This window comes from Molothrus ater, chromosome 1 (genome assembly GCF_012460135.2).
Source record: "Molothrus ater isolate BHLD 08-10-18 breed brown headed cowbird chromosome 1, BPBGC_Mater_1.1, whole genome shotgun sequence".
In the NCBI taxonomy this organism is placed as follows: Eukaryota; Metazoa; Chordata; class Aves; order Passeriformes; family Icteridae; genus Molothrus; species Molothrus ater.
The window spans coordinates 74,409,982-74,429,906 of NC_050478.2; the positions used below are offsets into that span (position 1 = coordinate 74,409,982).

Below are 19,925 nucleotides of genomic sequence, written 5' to 3' on the forward strand. Positions count from 1 at the left end.
AGGACAAATGACATTACTTCAAACATCCCCCCTTCCTTCTTCTTTCCTCAGCTTTCTGTGATGAGCATGATGCATACATTTGCTCAGCTGGGGTCAGCTGTCCTGACTGTGTCTCCTACCCACTTGTGCAACCCCAGCCTACTCACGGAAGGTGCTGTGAGGAGCAGAAAAGGCCTCGACACTGCAAGCACTGCTCAGCAATAAATAAAACACCCCTGCGCTATAAACACAGTTTCCATCACAAACCCAAGACACAGCCTCCTATTATCTACTGTAAAGAAAATTACCTCTACCCAAGCCAAAGCCAGAATATTGTGACACTTGTAATTCTTTAGATGTTTATGAATATTTATTTATTAAAACAGTGGGATAACAATGTATTCTGGTTTGGTGTTTTTTCTCTTTCATGATTAGCACTTAGCACTTCATTTGTACTCTGCCCGCTACTGAGCGCAGAGGTAGCATTTTTGTGGAACAATCTGTTATAACATAAAGATTTCATTCCTGAGGACAAAGGTCAGGTCAGTGCCCATTTTCTTTATGTGAAGTTTTCCCAACTGTATCATTTCGCAGTAAATCTGATCTGGATTTTATACAACACATGATTATGCAGTAACTTCTGTAATCCTTCACAGTGGGATTTCCTTCTTACTGTATCGAACTACTAACAAATTTTATCACCTCATTATTCACACCAATTTTAAGATTACTTCCAAATCTGTTGAAAATTGTGTGTCCAAGCAAAGACCTTCTTTCATTTTGAAAACTATGTTTTCACTCCTCACCTCTGAGTAGAAGCTTCTAGCCAATTATTGATCTACTCAAGTAATTATGTTTTTGTCTCCATATAATAATATCATGTTGTATGAAATCATATATTCCTGCAAAATTTCCTGAAGAAGTTTTCATCGACACACCTTGCAGATGCCCTGCCAACAAGTTTAAATTTATCCGCGTTTACTGATGTTTTCAAAGAAACCCAAAAATAAGTAAGGCATGACTCTTTTTAATAATCATGTTGTGGAGCCTTGTGCCATTTATCATGTTACTACATGTCCACTATCAACATTCATTATTTTAGCTTTTCATTAATTTGACATGTACATTTGTGAGGTTTACTGAGTAATGCTGTTCTACAAATCCATGCAATCCTTTCTTTAAAGCAGGTATGATATTTGTCATACTTCAGTCCTTAGGACTGATGTCCTGTTTGTTGTAGCTTTGTTGTTTGGGTTTTTTACAATGAAATTTCATAGCACAACTAGCATTTAATATAGATTCCCTTTAAAGTTCTTGGATGACCATAGTGCATATGGGCAACATTTTGCAGTTGGTCAACTTGTCTCATTATCTCTTTGTAAAATACTTTGGTTTTGTAAAATATTTGAATACCTCCTTAAGAAAGAAAGAGGGAAAGGGGAAGGGGAAGGGGAAGGGGAAGGGGAAGGGGAAGGGGAAGGGGAAGGGGAAGGGGAAGGGGAAGGGGAAGGGGAAGGGGAAGGGGAAGGGGAAGGGAGGAGAGGAGAGGAAAGGGAAGGAAAGGAAAGGAAAGGAAAGGAAAGGAAAGGAAAGGAAAGGAAAGGAAAGGAAAGGAAAGGAAAGGAAAGGAAAGGAAAGGAAAGGAAAGGAAAGGAAAGGAAAGGAAAGGAAAGGAAAGGAAAGGAAAGGAAAGGAAAGGAAAGGAAAGGAAAGGAAAGGAAAGGAAAGGAAAGGAAAGGAAAGGAAAGGAAAGGAAAGGAAAGGAAAGGAAAGGAAAGGAAAAACATTTGGCTTCTGTTTCCTCAATTCCTCTAAGTACATATTTTGTTCTTTGCTGTCTTAATTGTCTTCTGAGACTAGAACCTCTCTGGCTCATTTCTTGGTCCTGAAATGGTAATAATAGTTTTCATGCATTTTGTAAAACTGTGTGTCATCATCAATTTGATTATTTTTATTATATTTATTATTTAAGACCAAAGATCCCATGATGCTTTTTTCTTCACTTAGAAATGCCTTTTTCTTTTTGAAGAATGTCTTTTTATTTTTAAATAACTCCCTTACTGTATTCTTACAAAATTATTATTTATTTTGACCTTTGTTAAGTGTTTTTGAGAGGTAGCACTCATTTTCTGTAGTCTTCTACTATGGAATGATTCAAATAAAACTTTGTTTAACATACATCACAACTCTGTCATTGGAATAACTCAGCCTGTATTTCCTGGTCACTTTGTGTCCTGCTTATTTAACAGTTAACTTATGTTACAATTGGTCTTTCTACCAACTTCCTAATACGTCTCTATCAATTCATTCATTATAGTAATTTTATTCTAAACTATGAACCCTTTGCAATACAGTATGATGTCCAGTTCATCAAGATAAAATAAATAGCACAAGCCTATAACAAAAATTAGGATCTTTTATGTATAGATAGAGTTTCTGGTTTTGTTTTTCAAACAGCTTGCCACTTTGGTTCAAGTAAAATTATGAGAAAGTTTCCCACCTGTTTACTATTTTCTAAAAGTCTGTTACTGTTCCCTCTTGCCCAAAACTTCTGTAGATTTCAGCATATTAGAGCATTTGACCAGAACTTTCTCTCCTACATCTAAGCACTGTCCTTGATAGATGTATCCTGAGAGCTCTTTTAATGAATTTCAATGCCACTGAGAATTGACTAAGCCATAAATACAACCTTATGAAGGCTATCTCATTATGCAACATCCAAAGTCACAAACCTTCATCTTCACCCCAATTTCAGTGTTGTATATATTATTTGAACAACATATATGTTAGAACTACTATTCTTAAACTTTAAAATATCCTTCTGCATTATTTTACACATATATTACCACAGTATGCAATGATACAGGAACACACTAATTATCTAATTAACCAGGACAGACAATTCAATTATAAATCCTATCTTCACTCAAAGTGTATAATTATTTTTTTAGGACATGAAGTTGGTTTACACCTTTGACCCCAATTTGAAGGCACTAAACTAATTTTTTTTTTTTTTTTGCTAATGAGTCATTGTGGGGTGATTTTGTCCTTTATTAATGGCTTAAATTCTTGTATCAACTAGTGCTTGATTATTGAAAGAGGGAAGGAAATATTTAACATATAGGTTATATGAACTTTGCAGAGGTAACTTGGACTTGTTTATGAGAGTTGCCTTGACTGCAGCTGCAACTGACATGGTAAAACCTTTGGCTTAGCTGTAAAAAACACAAGTGGTGCAAAAATCACTACCGACAAACAGATGCCCCACAAGTCTCCAAGCAATGGCTTCTTTCTAAGAACTTCTTCCTGTTATGTTGTTGAACATGATGTGGTGTAGCATAGAGTACCTCTTTAGTCAGTTCAGATCATCTGTCCCAGTTCTATCTCTCCAAATCTCTTGCCCATCTGCAAGTAACTGAGGATACAGGGAGAAACAGAAAAGGTGTAGATGCTGTGCAGGTCCTATTCAGCAATAGCCACGATATTGGTGTGTTATCAGCATTCTTTTGTTCACCTACCTAAACAACAGCAGAATATAGGCGGCTGCAAAGAAAATTAACTCCTCAGGTGTGCTCAGTACAAATACCTGTGTTTGCTATAGCAGTGAATTGCATAAACATGTAGAAAACAGCTCTTGTCAGCCAAGAAGAAAGCACCTAGATTGTACTATGAGTCCTCAAAACTCTCAGCATTAAACATGAATGTACACCTCATTTATTTTGTAGTATATAAAGGTCCAATTCAATAGCACTTCATTTATTTGGAAAAGCAATATTTTTCTCAGTACAAAAACTGATTTGTGCTACCGTCTTCCAAAATTACTTTCTTTTTTTCAAACATCATAATCTATTTTATGGATTTTTTTTCTCACAGTTTACTTCCTTTTTTGTCTTCATGAGAAGTGCAAACAGCTCTGTGAAGTAATATTTTGCAAGAGAACAGTTTAAACTAGAAGAATGGATCCCAGGGATCTACTTTATTTTAGAAGAAGACCTTTAAACTATAAGGTAACCATCAAAATATATTATTTCTTATACCCAAAAATAGACTTAAAATACATATTCCAGAAAAAGGTATCATAAATATACTAAATATACATTATTCCTAATGATAATATTCTCATTTATATTTATAACTTTAAAAAATGAACCATCTGTCTCACTAGCTGTAGAAGACCAGATTACTGTAGCCATAATATGATTCATTTTCCATACAAATCACTACTGCTTAATTATAATGTAAAGTCTCTACTGGAAATGGAGCAATTATTTCAATGGTACTTATAATGCTAGCAAGCCTGACTATTTTTTTTTTTTTTTTGTTAGTGAACTGTAGACTTAAAACTAACTCTTCTCTTCTCATTAAAATTTGGGGAAAAAACAAACTCACAATTCCTCATCAATTCTGCTTCTCATAAACTAACATGCTTTTTTATGCTAGTTGCATAATGGCATAAAAAGATAATGTCCTCCAAAGATAGTTCAGACCATCTACTTAAACAAAAATCTTTACAGATAAATCCCAAAACTCCCAGAAATCCACTGTGATTTCTGCACCAAATTTCTGCTTATTAATAAATGTTAACATAGGTGACCTACTGACACAATAAACCCTGCTTTCTAATAATGCAATTTCAGAATTTTGTTCCTAGTTCCTCTTATCTGTCACTACTGTTTTTTCCCACTTCTCAGATTTTTGACAGTTGGAAACTCAAATTATGTGCCTGGCCCATATCTAAGACACAAAATTAAGCCTTGTCTGCATTTGACTTCTCTGGATGTGAAAGAAGAGGTGCAGCTTCAAACCAGATGAGTTCAATGGGTTCAGAACACAACAGTGCTCTTAATTCAATTTTAACCTGGCTCAAAACAGCATAATATGTATGAACCACAGCCAGGATGATTTAAATAAAGTGTGAACTAAACAGTGTCTGCTCTGATTGAAAATACAGGTAGTGACCACATCTCTAGTCTGTTTTCAAGAATCATATTAATAAAAAGAACAAAATGATACAATAAAGAAACTGAGAGGATAGTTGTGCATCTTTTAATGTGTTTATTGTAGTTTGAAAGAAAAGGAGGAGAATGGTGAAGAAAGCAAGCAAGTAAGCAAGAAACAAACAGGAAGGAAGGAAGGAAGGAAGGAAGGAAGGAAGGAAGGAAGGAAGGAAGGAAGGAAGGAAGGAAGGAAGGAAGGAAGGAAGGAAGGAAGGAAGGAAGGAAGGAAGGAAGGAAGGAAGGAAGGAAGGAAGGAAGGAAGGAAGGAAGGAAGGAAGGAAGGAAGGAAGGAAGGAAGGAAGGAAGGAAGGAAGGAAGGAAGGAAAAGAAAGAAGGAAAGAAAAAGAAATTTGAGAGAAAATTGTTCTAGTGGTGGCATTAGTAGCAAAACGAATGGAATCTATGAGCATTTAGAGAACCCTGAGTGTGTAGTTCATACTACAAGAGCACTAGTTGCAAGGATCAGGAAAATTAAAATGTCAGCTTAGTGGAGAATACAGAGGATGTTCTGTGTTCATTAATTTCAAGTCCAGTGAACTGCCACTGTTTTCTGAAACTAAGACTTTTTTTGAAAAGTATATAAAGCTTCCCTCATTTATACAAAAGATACATGACATCTTCTCAAGAACTCTCCTCCCTCACCAAGAAAAGGTTCTTCTACATTGGGGCACAAAACATCTTGAAAAGGCCTGGGATTTTCACTGGTTCATCACTATTTAGTACTTTTTAATATAGCTAGCTGCAAAACAGAGACAGAATTCTTATTTAAATTCCTTTATTTGTGTGAAAATTGTTCAGATATGTCTTTCAATGCATAAGTTGACTGCTTACCTCTTGACGTCAATTGACGTTTTATTTCAGTTGCAGTTCAGGGTTTCCCGTCTTAGAGTATGAACCAAGAATATGATGGGGTTTTCTTACGCTAACTTCACTTTTACTTTAATAATGAGGGAAAGACCATGGATGTTTTCTATCTGGACCTTGTCAAAATCTTTGACATTGTCACCCACAGTGATTCCTTGGAGATATTATTGGTTTGGAGAGGTGAACTATTCACCTGAGCTGCCTTTTCTCCAGGCTGAACAACACGAGCTCCTTCAGCCACTCCTCATAGAAATTGTTCTCTAGAGGTTTGTTGCCCTTCTCTGGGCACAAACAATGATCCAGCAGCTCAGTGAATTTCTTATAGTGAGAAATTCACTATAAAAAAGAACATACACACACTTGATTGAGGCTCATTGATCCAGTCTGTCCATAATTCTCTGCAGAGCCTTCCTACCCTCTAACGGATCAGCACTCCCGCCCAGCTTGGTGCACTCTGCAAGCTGACTGGAGGTACACCCCATCCCCTTGGACCAGATCACTGATAAAGATATTAAACAGAACAGCCCCAGCACCGAGCCCTGATGAATACCACTTATGACCAGCTGCCAACTGGATTTCCTTCTCTCACCACAACTCTTTTGGCCTGGCCATCCAACCAATTTTTTATGCAGAAAACTCTCTTTTTTCCCTGAGTTCCAGGGAAAGATCTCCATTTAACCACACCAGTCATTCCCATCAACTTGTCTTTTGGCACGTGGGGATGCTGTGCTCCTACACCTTTAAGATTTCCTTCTTGGAGAATGTCCAGCCTTCCTGGAGTCCTTTGCCCTTCAGGACTGCCTCCCAAGAGAGTCTCTCAACTAAACTCCTAAACAGTCCAAAGACTGCCATCTGGAAGTCCATTGTAGCAGTTCTGCTGATCCCCACCTGAGTTCTATGAGAATGAAAACCTTTATACATGCTTGTTATGGTCAGGATGGCCACCAAGTATGATCCACCACTCCTTCCCGTTCACAAACAACAGGTCCAACAGTGTGCCCTTTTTAGCTGTCTCACTCATCATCTGTGTTAGGAGCTTATTTTCCACACACTCCAGAACCATCTTAGACAGTTTTATCTCTGATTTATTGTACTTCAATATTGTATTGGGAAGGAATGTACCTTTTGGGAAAAACATGTTACGTATATGTATGGTTAATGTCTATATAAAAACGTGTGTGAATTTATCTACAGACCCTGTTTCAAATGCCTTTTTGGATGCATTATACAAGAAACTCAAAAGACATTCATGAAATGCCAGGTGATAATACAGGAGTTTCATTCACTTAAAGATGTCTGGATCTTTACTACCTTTAAACCTCTGCAGTAATGTTCAGCAGATATGTAAAGACAGGACGGACTAGCAGATGAAATAGTTCATCACCCAAAATGCTGCTTTCTTTCTGAAAATCATCTGTTCCTGAGCTCTCCCCACAGACATGAGAATGTTTGTTTAATTTGCCTTGTATAAGGCCTGACAATACAGGAAACATCTAGGGCAATGTTTCGCCATTGCTTCTTCTTTAAATGCCCAAATGAAAAGAGATTGAAAAGAGCATTTATTGTTGTATTTTTTTAAATGGTTGAATCAGTTCTCTCATTCTAATTAAGCCACTGAATTTCTGGACAAAGCATACTCTGTCCTGCTTCATTTGTTCCCTACTGGCATTCCAACTCAGCAAAACATTTTTCTCGTGGAATTATATCCACTGAAAACTATCATGCCTTTCTGGATCAAAGGTACTAAATCTTGTTTGAAATTTATTGAATCGATTTGTACTCTGAAAGAGGTTTGGCTTTCAAAAATATTCTACACCATATCAGAACCACTTTTTTGATTTTCTCTTTACTATGTTCTTTCTAATCTTACTCTTTTTATGCCTCATAAGTTTCCTGACCTCCACTGCTTCATTTAACAACAGGCAGTGTAGTGTTCAGTGCACACAGCACAAGCTAGGCTTTTTTATTTGTATTTACAAAAGAGTTAAAGGGAAAGCTTTGTGAGGACATAACAATTTATTTTCCCTCTTATCATTTTGCCCTCCTCTGCTCATGCTTTAAAAAAACGTTGGTTGGGGTTTTTTTGTGCTTTTTTCCCTCCTGAAGGAGGACACTTATTAACCAAAATGCTTTGAAAGCTTTGTGAAATTTGTGTGATCGCTAAATTAGTCATTATTATGTCTTCAGATTATTATTGCTGTGGGACTATGTTTCACATCAAAGTCCTATTATTTCAATGATGTGTTTGTTTACCACAGCAAAACCACTCATACTGATACATTTTCACATTCTTTTCCAGCTTTAATACAATCAGTAAAAATCTTAGACTGAGAAATCTAAAACATTTGATGTCAGCTTTCACACCTGAACATCTGTGATGCTAATGGTGACAAGTCAAATGGCAAAAAAAAAGATCACAGCATCTAGCCTAGTTTATAATGCCAAATAAATCAGCATCATAAAGCAGATAATAACATTTTTATCCTTAAAACTGCCTGTTCTTATTGTCTCAGAATCCTGACAACAACCATAGAGGGGAAGCTAAGCTGAGCTCTGGGGTGCTGTTCAGAGTTCTGTGATTCTGTGCAAGTGAACACCAAAAATACACTCTAGACTTGATGTATTTTCCAGTTGTATGGCTCCTGTTCTCTATGATATGAATTTGAAATCTAAGCAGTCATGAGTCCTTAGCAGATATTGCTGTTAATATGAGATGTTCATATATATGTGTATATAAGAGTAACACAGATGTTTTCATGTTTCCACAATAAAAAGTTCATGTTCACAAGCACAGCAACATGCGTAAGTCAATACAATGTTTTTCATTAGTTTGGTGAAAGGAATACTGTCCACCAGCTAAACATGAAAAGGAGAAGCCGATGTTTAAGTGCAGTATATGTTACCTGTTACCTGTACAACTCATCTAAAGGTGTTTCAGATGTCTCATATGCATCTAGAAGGAAATTGTTAAATTGCCCTGTTACTCAAACACAAAAATCTCCCCCTAAAACTCTGCAACTGCCAGGACCCTATGTTAAAGGTAAAATCAACTCAAAAGAACATTTGTAGGGAACTTTGCAAAACCCTGGTAAGCTATTTTTACATAGTAAAGTTTTCTTTCATTGTAATGCTTGTTTACAACTGTGTAGCTTTCTGCATAAAAATCCACTTGCATTAGAAATATGTAATGAGACTACCAGGTATTTCACTGCTTTCATCACTGTACACACCAAAATTTATATTGGCATGTGGGAAAAATAATAATTAGGATTTATACCAAAGTGCAGCAGGCACAATTTAAAAAGTGCATACTTACTGACTGTATTAAAAATTATGTCATAGGGTTAATTCACTCACTTCTACTATTTAGCATTAAAAGTACATTTGCTAAAAAGAAGGATAAAATGTTACAATTTAGGCAAGTCAAAACTCAGGGACAAAATATTAAACAGTTTAAATTCTAGTGATACTACAGCATATTAAACTAATTGCAGTGAGCTAAAATATGAGCAAAAAATTAGAGTCAGTCTCAGTGAGGGGAGGAATAAAAAATTAATAGCAATAACAACAACAAAAAAAACATTAATCCCTAGCTGAATAATTTCTTTCAAAAGCTTAGCAAAAAGACAGCAAAAACTTAGACCTGATTTGTATATTTTAGCAGTAATCTGCAAGCTGATGGAGATGTCACAAGGCTGTTATATTTATTTCCTCAAATGACTGTAGTCATAAAAAACTAGTAGACTGAAGACCAAAACATTAAAAAGTCTTGTTGCCTTCTAACCACGTGCACACAAATGCTGGATACTACTAGGGCTCCATGGAGACATCTAAAAAAAATGTAAAAATAGGTGCCTAAATATTGATTGTTATTTTCAAATAATACAAAGTTGGTATTTCAGAAATCTTGATTTTCATTTGGATGTTGACCAATTTTTTGCCTTTCAAATTACTGAGAATATATACTGGAAATATTTTAGATATCTGAGGAATAGAACATATTTGGCAGAGCAGGTATGCAATCCAGCAAATAAAGAACTATTGAACGGTACGACAGAAAGAATTATTTGTCTAATTAACTCAGGTCAAGAAAATATATAGCATTTAACAATCTGAACAATCTTTTAGGAATAAGGTAGATTTAGGTTCACAGTAGGTGAAAATGAACCTCATAAACTAGTGGTAAAAACTTAAATAACCACATTAGTTTTTTAAGAAAGTTTTGGTCTTACATAAAGCTAAAGGAATAGGTTTTATATTGTCTTTTTGATACATTGAAACCTCTGAATTATTTATTTTATCATTTGAGCTTCATGAAAGGGAAATATTTGTCTCATCGAACATACATGGCATTAATAATTTTTATATAACAGAGCGATCACTGCAATCTTTATTGTCATTTCAGATTTCTAAAATAGAAATTACTAGCCAAAGCACCAATCAAATTCAACAAAAATGCAGAATCATCTATTATCTAATCCTATACAAATTAGGACTGTATTCTGTGCCTTTCACTCTGCAAATCCTTGAAGTCTCAGCTGTGTTACAGCTTGGAAATCATGTCTAATGAGTGTAACAGATTTCACAGCTATTAGAGTAACTGCATCTTCAGATGTTTCCTGGTAAACTATCATGAAAACGCTCCTGTTTAATAATAGGTATATCATTTTATAGATATTATTATTCTATATGAGATTTGAAACTAGTCCAGATTCCTTCAGAAAAATAGTCTGTAATTAGAATTAACTGGACAGAATCATGACAATATGGGGAGTTTTATCAAATTCTACCCTTAGTTACCTCCATGTAAAGGTACAATAATTTTGTCAAAGTGAATTTATTTTAAATTTACACTTACAGAACACAAACTACTCTTGGTATAATGACAGAAGGTTTTTTCCAACAGGAAGAACTGAACAGGAGAGACAGTACCTTCTAAATCCAGTCCAGACTATTCCACTCTTGGATACCCATGCTATAGCTAATGGGTAGCCAATATTTTTTCCCATACATAAATTTAACTCTTAAGAATTTCAGCTTCCATCAAATTGCTGAACTGAATTAAATTACTGTGCATGCTTCTAAACACTCTTGATTTAGCAGATCCCATGTACAGTGAACCTGTACTGAATTTTGAGCTCTATTCAAGACTGGACCTGAACTGTAGCACTAAAAAAAATAATGAGATAGATTTTCTGAATATTAATTTGATTTACAGCACCAAAAGACATGCCTTCAACTTATCCTCAAAGAAAATAATTTTTTCAACTATCTCATTTTCGGCCATGCACAAATGACTTGGTTATTAAGCAAGTTTCACTTATCAATATGCAATATATAATACAAGAGGGGACACTTTTAAGAGAAGAAAAAGAGCATAATATGTTGGTATCTTCTCAAATCTTGATTTTTTTTATGTCTCATATATTTTAAAAAAATTTTCATCACTAGTTAACAAGATTGCTGCCTCACAAAGGTCTTGCTCTGCCTCAATATTGTCAGTGTTTTATTTTACTTTAATCATGCTGGGAAAACTGTAACTACTGTAAAAGCACAATTAACATCAATATAAAAAACTCATCATCTTATAGAGACTGAAACAATGCTTTTGGCAGCAGTAAACACACATAATAGCCCCTTTCAAGGCATATAACTATACTGGTAGCAAGGTATGATTTGGTTCATCCAAAAGCATATTTTCAATTGATATTAACAGTGTTCATTAAGTTTTGAGGGGATACACACCTAGAACACTAAGAAGGATTTTAGTGTATTTTTAATAGAAATTTTGACTTGAAAGTGTCACACAATCCAGTTAAATATACAAACTTTGAGGTACACTTTGGACAAATTCATAAGGAATCATTAGTTTCCATGCTTTGTTCCTCATCTAGCAGATATATACGGTATGTGTTTATGCAGCTGTGGAATCCTAAACTCATTTCAAAATCAAAAAATGCTTATACAGATCTAGGTCAAATTTAGCCAAATCTCAAGAGTATTGAAAGGGAGGGTGTGATTACATTATCCAGTCCTGACTAATTTATAGAGAAATTACTATGCTATTAATGTAATTTAGAAACATATTGATAATCTTTATGAAACAGTTTTCAGAAAGCCCTCAGAAGTCAATGCAGTAATCATGAACAAAAAAAAAAATCTTACAGTGTAATTTGCAAACTGCTATTTCCCTCTTGTATCTTCTGTCTTTGGATATATCAATATACATCTCAATACCAACTTTTAGCAAAGTATTAGTAACTGCTGAGATAGGTAAGACACAGTGTTCTGGGACTGATCAGGGATTTTTCTTTTTACCATATGGAGGTCAATGAACCTCTCATCAAAAGTAGATTCTCTCTAACTTCTTACTCCTTTTGTCATTATGTACCAGTATGCCTTTTATTTTATTTTTTTTTTTTTTGAGGAAAATCTCTTGAGCCATAGTTCTACTGATAAGCAAGTCAGCTTTTAAAATACTATATTAGTAGCAAAACACAACTTTTCTGAAAGTTTCATACTTAAAGGATTAAAGTGGCAGATTCTTTTCTCATAGTCGAACTCATCGTCCTGGTTAGGAGAGAGATGAAGTTTAATAAAACATGGCAGCAACAAATTCATATAGAAATACTAGCTTGACATTTGTTCTCAGAAAAAAAGAAAGATGTTATGTTTCTCAAAAGAAAGGCAAAATACAACACACTTCAATACATAAATACATTTGTGAATAATAACAGTATCTATCACAGTACCCATCATGTTAAGCAACTGAGAAGAAATATCAGGCGGTGTGTATTACATGGACACTGAAACTCTTCTTGCTTCTGCACCAAAGGAAGTCTGACACCATTAGGATTTTTAAAGCAATGTTTTTGAGCCCCAGTCAATGCCAATTTTATCTCCATGATGGCTTATGCAGAAAAGCATTAAAATAAACTCTCTTTTCCAATTTTCAAACACTTTTGGCTTTTATCACATTCCTCTCATTTCTCTTTCCCTTTTTTTTTGCCTTGAGATAGATTTTGATTATTTCTTCAAAGATTAAAAACATGCTGACAGAAAGTTTTATGCCCAAACAGTGTATTCTCCATTAAGCTATCAACCTTGACAATACTTGCAAACACTGAAAATAACATCGAATGAGAATACTGTCCTTTTTCAGAAAAGTAAAAATATGGATTTCTTGGAAATTTGGTCACAAGCATGGTAAGATGTCTAAGGTATCTTGCTTCTCAAGAAACAACCCCCTTGCTTCGACACTGGCATCCCACAGCATCCCTATAGGCACTGCAGTGCCAAATCCTGGTTGTTGTCAGGATATCCAACGCACTGAGTTCCTTGTGCCACATCTAATAAAAAGAAATGAAAGCAGAAAAAGCAATGTTCTGAGCTTTCTGATCAGATCAGATAGCGGCTTTAGCCACTTTAATCTCCCAATTTCATTTGAAACACCCTGAATAAACACTATAGGAATGGTCACGAAGTAGACAAAACAGCTATCTTCCCTAGTTTTAACCTTAATTTTTATTTTTGCTTCTTCTCCTGTTGAGTGAACTTCTGTGGTGTTATTCATCTGGATAATATACATCAGGCCTTCAGAAAGTAGTAAGATTTTATATTCTAGGATATAAAATAATCTGACATTTTAGATAAATTTAAATAAAAACTATTTTCAATTTTCAGGGTAGGAAAATTCTAGAAACTTATACATCTTGTTTTTTTGTTTCATTATTTATATTGGATTATCTCACAGTTATGCAAAATTAAGCAGAATTCTCAGATTCATAAGCTATTCACTTCTGGGCAGTGTAAACAGTGACTTGGGTGTTTTTATTTTCAGTTCTTACTGCATTATTGATGAGTAACTCACATTGTTTGACTGTTTCTTAGTGCACAGTCATTTCCTAGCACTGAGACACAGCAAAATGGTGTTTAAAGCTTTTTTAGCCAGAATGTTCACTAATAAATGCTCTAAAACTTAGAAATAATTTTCAATTTAAAAACTGTATAATTCCATAAAGCAATGGCATTTGGCTGGCTGAAGCACACAATATATAACTCCCTTGTGGATGTTTATGTGCGTTGGCCCTGATGGTCTCAGAATTCGATCGGTGACATGGGAGCCTTTTATTTCTACATGTATGACTGTCAGCCAAATGCTGTAGATGCATTAAGCTGATAGATAAAGAAGAATTGTGTCATTCTATCTGTTTAGGAAACATCAAAAAATATGGGATTAGACATTTCTCAATGGTGAAGTGCATTCTGTGTTTGCTAACCCTTGAAAAACAAGGCAAGTGATATCTTAGACCTGGAAAGGAAAAGGGAAAAATGTTCTCTATGGATTTTCAAAGGCATGTTTGTCCTTCAAAAACAACAGATAGGTGAGGGATCAGACTCATTAGGTTGGGCAGTGCCCTCCATGCTTTGGGAAACTGAGGAGCTGTACACGTGCCTTATTGGGAGGTCATAAGAACCACTGAAGAAGTATGTTCCAGTTTTTAAAAACCGAAAAAGCAGGAAGATGGCAGCTCCTGAAATCTTATTTGAGGTGCAAGGAATAGCAATCTGTGTACTGTTTTTCAGTGAAACCCAACCATACCCTAAGAGATAAGTAACTTCTGCTCTGAAACCCAAAGGGTTCAATGGGACTCAAAGGTATTTTATTTTATTGTAGATTATCAGAAAGGGATTGTAACATTAGAAATTGTATTTCTTTTATAAAAAAATTGTCCAAAATTTAAAAAGGACATATTTTATACCAAATGCTGAACTAGAATACAGTCTATAAATTTGTGGTAAATATTTTGTATACATTAAATTATCTTTATTATTGAAAATATCTTATATGTCTGTATTGTTTGCAAAGAGTTTCTTCAAGTACTTATGGTTTTCTAATGGACTTTTTTTCCATAATGTATATAATTCAACTAATTATAACATTTATGTTATGTTTATCCATTAAAACAATTATACCTTAAAAAATGCCAAAGATATTTTCCTGTTGCCAAAAAATATTAAACTACTAGTGAATGTGAGGACTCTTTACTCTGGCATATTTTCAACAGGCTTTCTCTGATGTTATTTTATGTCTCAAGGACCGGATATTACCAGCCTTATAGTCTGTCCTTTATATTATTTTACTGTGGGTTTTCTACTCCCTGTTGTTTCATCATTAGCTGCTAACACAGAAGGCATTCCCCACCTGTAATATACTTGGCATAATGATTTAATATTCTTTGTGAGATGCCAAATGTTCTTATACTTCCTTGGAATTTTGACAGTAACCATATTGCTCTCATGTGACCAAAAAAATCAATAAATAAAAATGACCTTTTCTGCTCATCTAAAGTGTAATGAAAGCAAAGAGTTCAGCCTACAAACACTCAGGAAAAAATCTTATGATCCGCAGTATGCCTTGTACTTATAATTTTCATGGCAGAACTGATTTGTTATGAGACTTCTTATATCTGTAAAATGGAAACTTATTTCTCTCAAGGCATCTATTCCTCTATCTCATTTGTTAAAATATGCTAAGCTTCCAATAAATCAGACAGACAACTGATTTCATGGGTTAGTGAGGGTGAAAATGGCAATTTTAACACTTTAGTGTAAATTAATGATGAAAATCTTTTAACACAAAAAAACCTTTATATACTAAATGCTCCTCAAAGTCTACTGAAAGCAAATTTATAATGAATATTAGGAAGAGTAATGAAATTCTGCCAAAGAACAATATTGACATTTCTGTTTTCAAATGTAATGGCAATTCAAGATAACCTTAAAGCAATATTTTTATAAACTGGAAATACATGCATGAAGAGGTCTGCCTCTGTATTTGATGTAAGAGCATTACCATATTAAATCAGATACTATTGCCTCAGGAAAGAGCATGTTAGTATTATCCATGACTTTTTAAACTAAGTGACAACCTGATTTACATGGTACATAGCTTTATAGTAATTCCAGTTTAGTTAGGACCTTATCCCATTTCCATTAAAGGCAACTTAATCTCTTATGGGAAGCTTAAAGGAATCTGGATGAAATGGCAAGTACTAGGATAAAGCTCCAAGGTAGTAAATATCTTCATTCAGAACAAAGCTCAAACACATGCTTAGCTCTCTGATGAAGTGCATACTCAATATAGCGTGTATTTATTTGCGATAAGGTATGAGGATTAATTTTTATATGTCCTTTAAGGATTAAATTATAAAAATACTAACTAAGAAGGAAATCTGTAACAATTTAAAATATGAGATTACATAGAAATTAAGAAGAAAGAAAAAAGAGAGACATTTTCAGAACTTAGTAGCTACCTTGGTTTTTTCCATTCTCCTTAACAGATCTTGCAGTACATAGTTCCACTCTGACTTCCTTCAACATATCATTCTTCCTAAATATTCAAAGCTGACCATGGAGAAAACACTGAAGAGGAAGTCACTTCTCCATCATATCAGTGATATCACTGGTCCTGTTTGTCCTTAATTTTGCTGTAATAAAAAATTTCCTGCTTCACCAATATAAGTTCTTCAAAAAGGTTGAACTTAAAATATGTAACATGAAAGTGGCAGTCAGGAATGGTCTACCATATTGGAAAAGACAATACTTTAATAATATATTAACTAGTCCAGGGGAAGAAAGTATTTTTATCACAAGTTTTTCAAGGAAAAGGAAAACAAACAAACATTAAAAATATATAAATATATCTTTTAAGCAAAACACTAGAAATTTCCTTAATTCTATTTGGTGTTAGCACTCTTCAGTCAGTTTTGCTTCTGTTTGATGCCTCATGAATTAGCAGTCTCTGTCAAGATTGTCAGAGAGAACAGTGAGATATGCTCAGAAGATGCCTAAGAGGAATAATTCATAACTCAGTTAAACCAGTGGAGCTATTGACTTATGTCTTCGAGTATTTCTCTGTTCAGGGATGAAGAGAATTTTTTATGTTGTGAAAACCTTGTAATTAAGTTATTTATGTTAATTACTGCAATGAAGAACAGTACAGAACTATTAAAGGTATAATACATATGTCTTAAATATTCATATTTTAATTTTTTCTTCTTTATTATCCTATTATATTTTATTTTCATTAAATGAATAATAACTATCCAACCCTTTATACAGTTACACATCAAAAGCCAAACATTTTCGTAACATTACATTTTGGAACCAGTTTTCATGGTTAAATAAAGCCATTTATATAGAAAATATGAAAAAACAACAATAACAACAACAAAGTTTAAACAAAAGGAAGATTGTGACAGACTCAAAACTCACGCAATTTCTATAGACTTCACTCAATCATTAAAATAGTTTTAAAGGCCAGTAAGCATTCTCCCACATAAAAGCACATTTAGAAGCTATAGTATCAGGATCAGTAGTAATGCAAAATCTGTTTAAAGTTTTCATCATATAATATCAGTCTTAAAGTTATACTGCTGTAATTCTTTCACACAGTTTCCCAAATCGGTCCTTAAAATCCTTGTTTATTTTCCATTTGTATTTTCTTAAATGCATTTTAGTTAATCTGAAAAAAACCCATATCTATAAAACCATACTTGTGGATTTAATATCACAACCTCTGCATTCTCCCTGCAAAGCTTCTACTTTTTCATGAGAAAGAAACAATTTCTTATATTTGTTTGGGTGCACTTGTAACTTGGGGAAGCCTGCTGAAAGAAATCAAAGTTTTTTCAGAAATTTTTTTCCCTGTACACTAAGCCTTCCTTAAACTTAAATTTTGGTTTCATTTACTCTTCTCTACCTGTGTACTATTTCAGGTAAACACTGGAAATCTTGGGTGAAGTATCTGCTTGATATAAAGGAAATCTAAAGGAAAGAGCGAAGACTGTGGTATGAGATGCAGGTTGAGCTCTGCAGATGGAAATTAATATGGCACAGAAGTACCATGACTTCCCTTGGAAAGAAAAAGGCTGAACTTTTGCTGGGCATTTTTATTTAGTCCTACAGCCTCATGGAGAGAGGCACATATTCAGACTAATGTTTTCAGTTTTCAGAACTTTTGCTGGGCATTTTTATTTAGTCCTACAGCCTCATGGAGAGAGGCACACATTCAGACTAATGTTTTCAGTGATGCAGTGAATTCTTTCCCATCTTACATATAAACAGTGTCATAAGAATGCTGATGTGCCACGGCCTAAGCTTTGAGAAGAATCAAAAATGCAGGCAGTGAGTAGTTTCAGCTTCAGCTAGGATTCTGCACACTTTCAGACAGTCCAGGCTTCAGCCCCTTAATGAAAGGTCTTCTCCACACCTAGAGTAAAATAAATAAGCATAACTTTGGTTGCTATCCTCCTGCTACAGATTACCCACTTTTATATAGGTAAAATTAATTTAATCTTTTCTGTGTGTGAGTAATTCATTCAATTATTATACTGCTTTTTTTAACCTAGAATTCTGGGGTTTCCCCTGCTCTTTCAGATATTTTCTTCCACTTTTACATCTCCCATCCCAATAGTTTTCTGTATCTGGTTGACACAGAATTCCTTTCACAAAGCTGGCAAGAATAGTCAACAGCTTCTAAAGAACTGTCACTTCTGATATAAATCTCTGAAACACCTTCCATTTATCTTAGTCAGTGTAAACTGAACCACAGCAACTGACTGTTTTCCCTGTGTTTCAATGATCTCCTGGCCATTTCAGATAACTTAGAATACAGAAGTCTAACATCAATGTTGAATTGTACAAAGATTTTAATTTTTTTGCCATTTAATTGTAATTTTAATAATTAAAATGTAGGCAATAAATTCACACATTAGAATACAAAATGACTACTTATTTGTAAGGAAGGAATTTGCTCCCTATTGTACATGCCTTTTACAACACTTATTCAATTTGCTAGATTGGTTGACAAGCATTTCAGGGTGGCTACTTTATGTGAAAGCACAATTCAAAACAATATGCTGGTCTTGGGCTTCAGTTCTGCTGTAATTTTCTGCAGTTTAAACATGCAAATGGCCAAAATACATGCAATAAATGTTCCTGTACTTAAGATAAATGCCCAAGGAATAGAAGATCTGCAATTGCATAAGGAACAGAAGAAGTTGTTTTCCTATCCAAAACATTTACAGTCACATTATAATACACATGAATTTAATGACCCTTTGTGGATGTCTAACAAAAAGCTGTCAAGTCTCCTCTAGAGCCCAGCATAAGCTAAAATTTTTACATCTGCAAGCAGGAGCAAATTTCACCATCAGTAAATTTCAACATCAACAAATATCAGAGGTGTAGTATTCAGTCCTGAAAAAATATTTGCATTTATTTATTTGGATACAGCTCATTTCCAGCTTTTTTTCATATTGTCCAATGTATAAATAAAAAAAAAAAAAAAAAAACAACTAGTCATGAGTTTGTCCATGTCACTCCTGGTAAGAGACTGCTATCATAACTCCCTCAGGTATTTTTGTTTTCAGGAACAAATAATAGACCGACCTCCCTCTTCCCTCAGGTGAAAAATAATTCCTCATGTAAAAATAATGATAAACATGATAGTCCTTATTGTCCGCACCCAAAATTTTTACAGTTTTACTATGTGCTTGTGAGAGAATGGGAGGGGAAGCAAGAGAGTAAAAAACCGCGTACTGTAATCAAGATATTGAGAGAAAATATACATAGAAGTATGATCTCTGTTTCAGGATATTTTTCCCCTGCTTACTGTTAATAATTTGGTTTTTTTGACTCAACAGTGTCAAATTTTCCTGTAAAATTAGTGTTACTCAAAGCCTTATATCATAATGGAAAAGATTACCACATTTTGTATGTAAGTTGGGATTTGTTTTTTCCATATATTATGTTAAGTCCACTAGTATTGAATTTCATCGGACATTTTATTGCCCTGTCACTCAGACTCAAAGAAGTTTTGCTGTTGCCATCAAGTGACCGTCATCTCTACAGCCAAAATACTTTCCTGTAGAAGCAAACTTTCTAAGTCCACAAGTGAGATTTAACTCTTACACTTTGGTTAATCAGTGTTGTTGTATGATTCTGTGACAATTTCACTGAAATTCTTTAAGTTCAACTTAACGAAACCACTTGATCTTTACTTTCTCAAAACTCCAAATT

General features: G+C 34.4%; 1 long non-coding RNA gene across 1 annotated transcript in view; it reads left to right on the top strand.

Moving 5' to 3' along the window:
- Positions 1-17,798, top strand: part of LOC118701959 (uncharacterized) — a 115,347-nt gene extending 97,549 nt beyond the window's left edge. The window contains exon 4 of the long non-coding RNA XR_008508587.1: positions 17,621-17,798. This is a non-coding gene — a long non-coding RNA (uncharacterized LOC118701959). The remainder of the gene's footprint in view (positions 1-17,620) is intronic.
- The last annotated feature ends 2,127 nt before the right edge of the window (positions 17,799-19,925 follow it).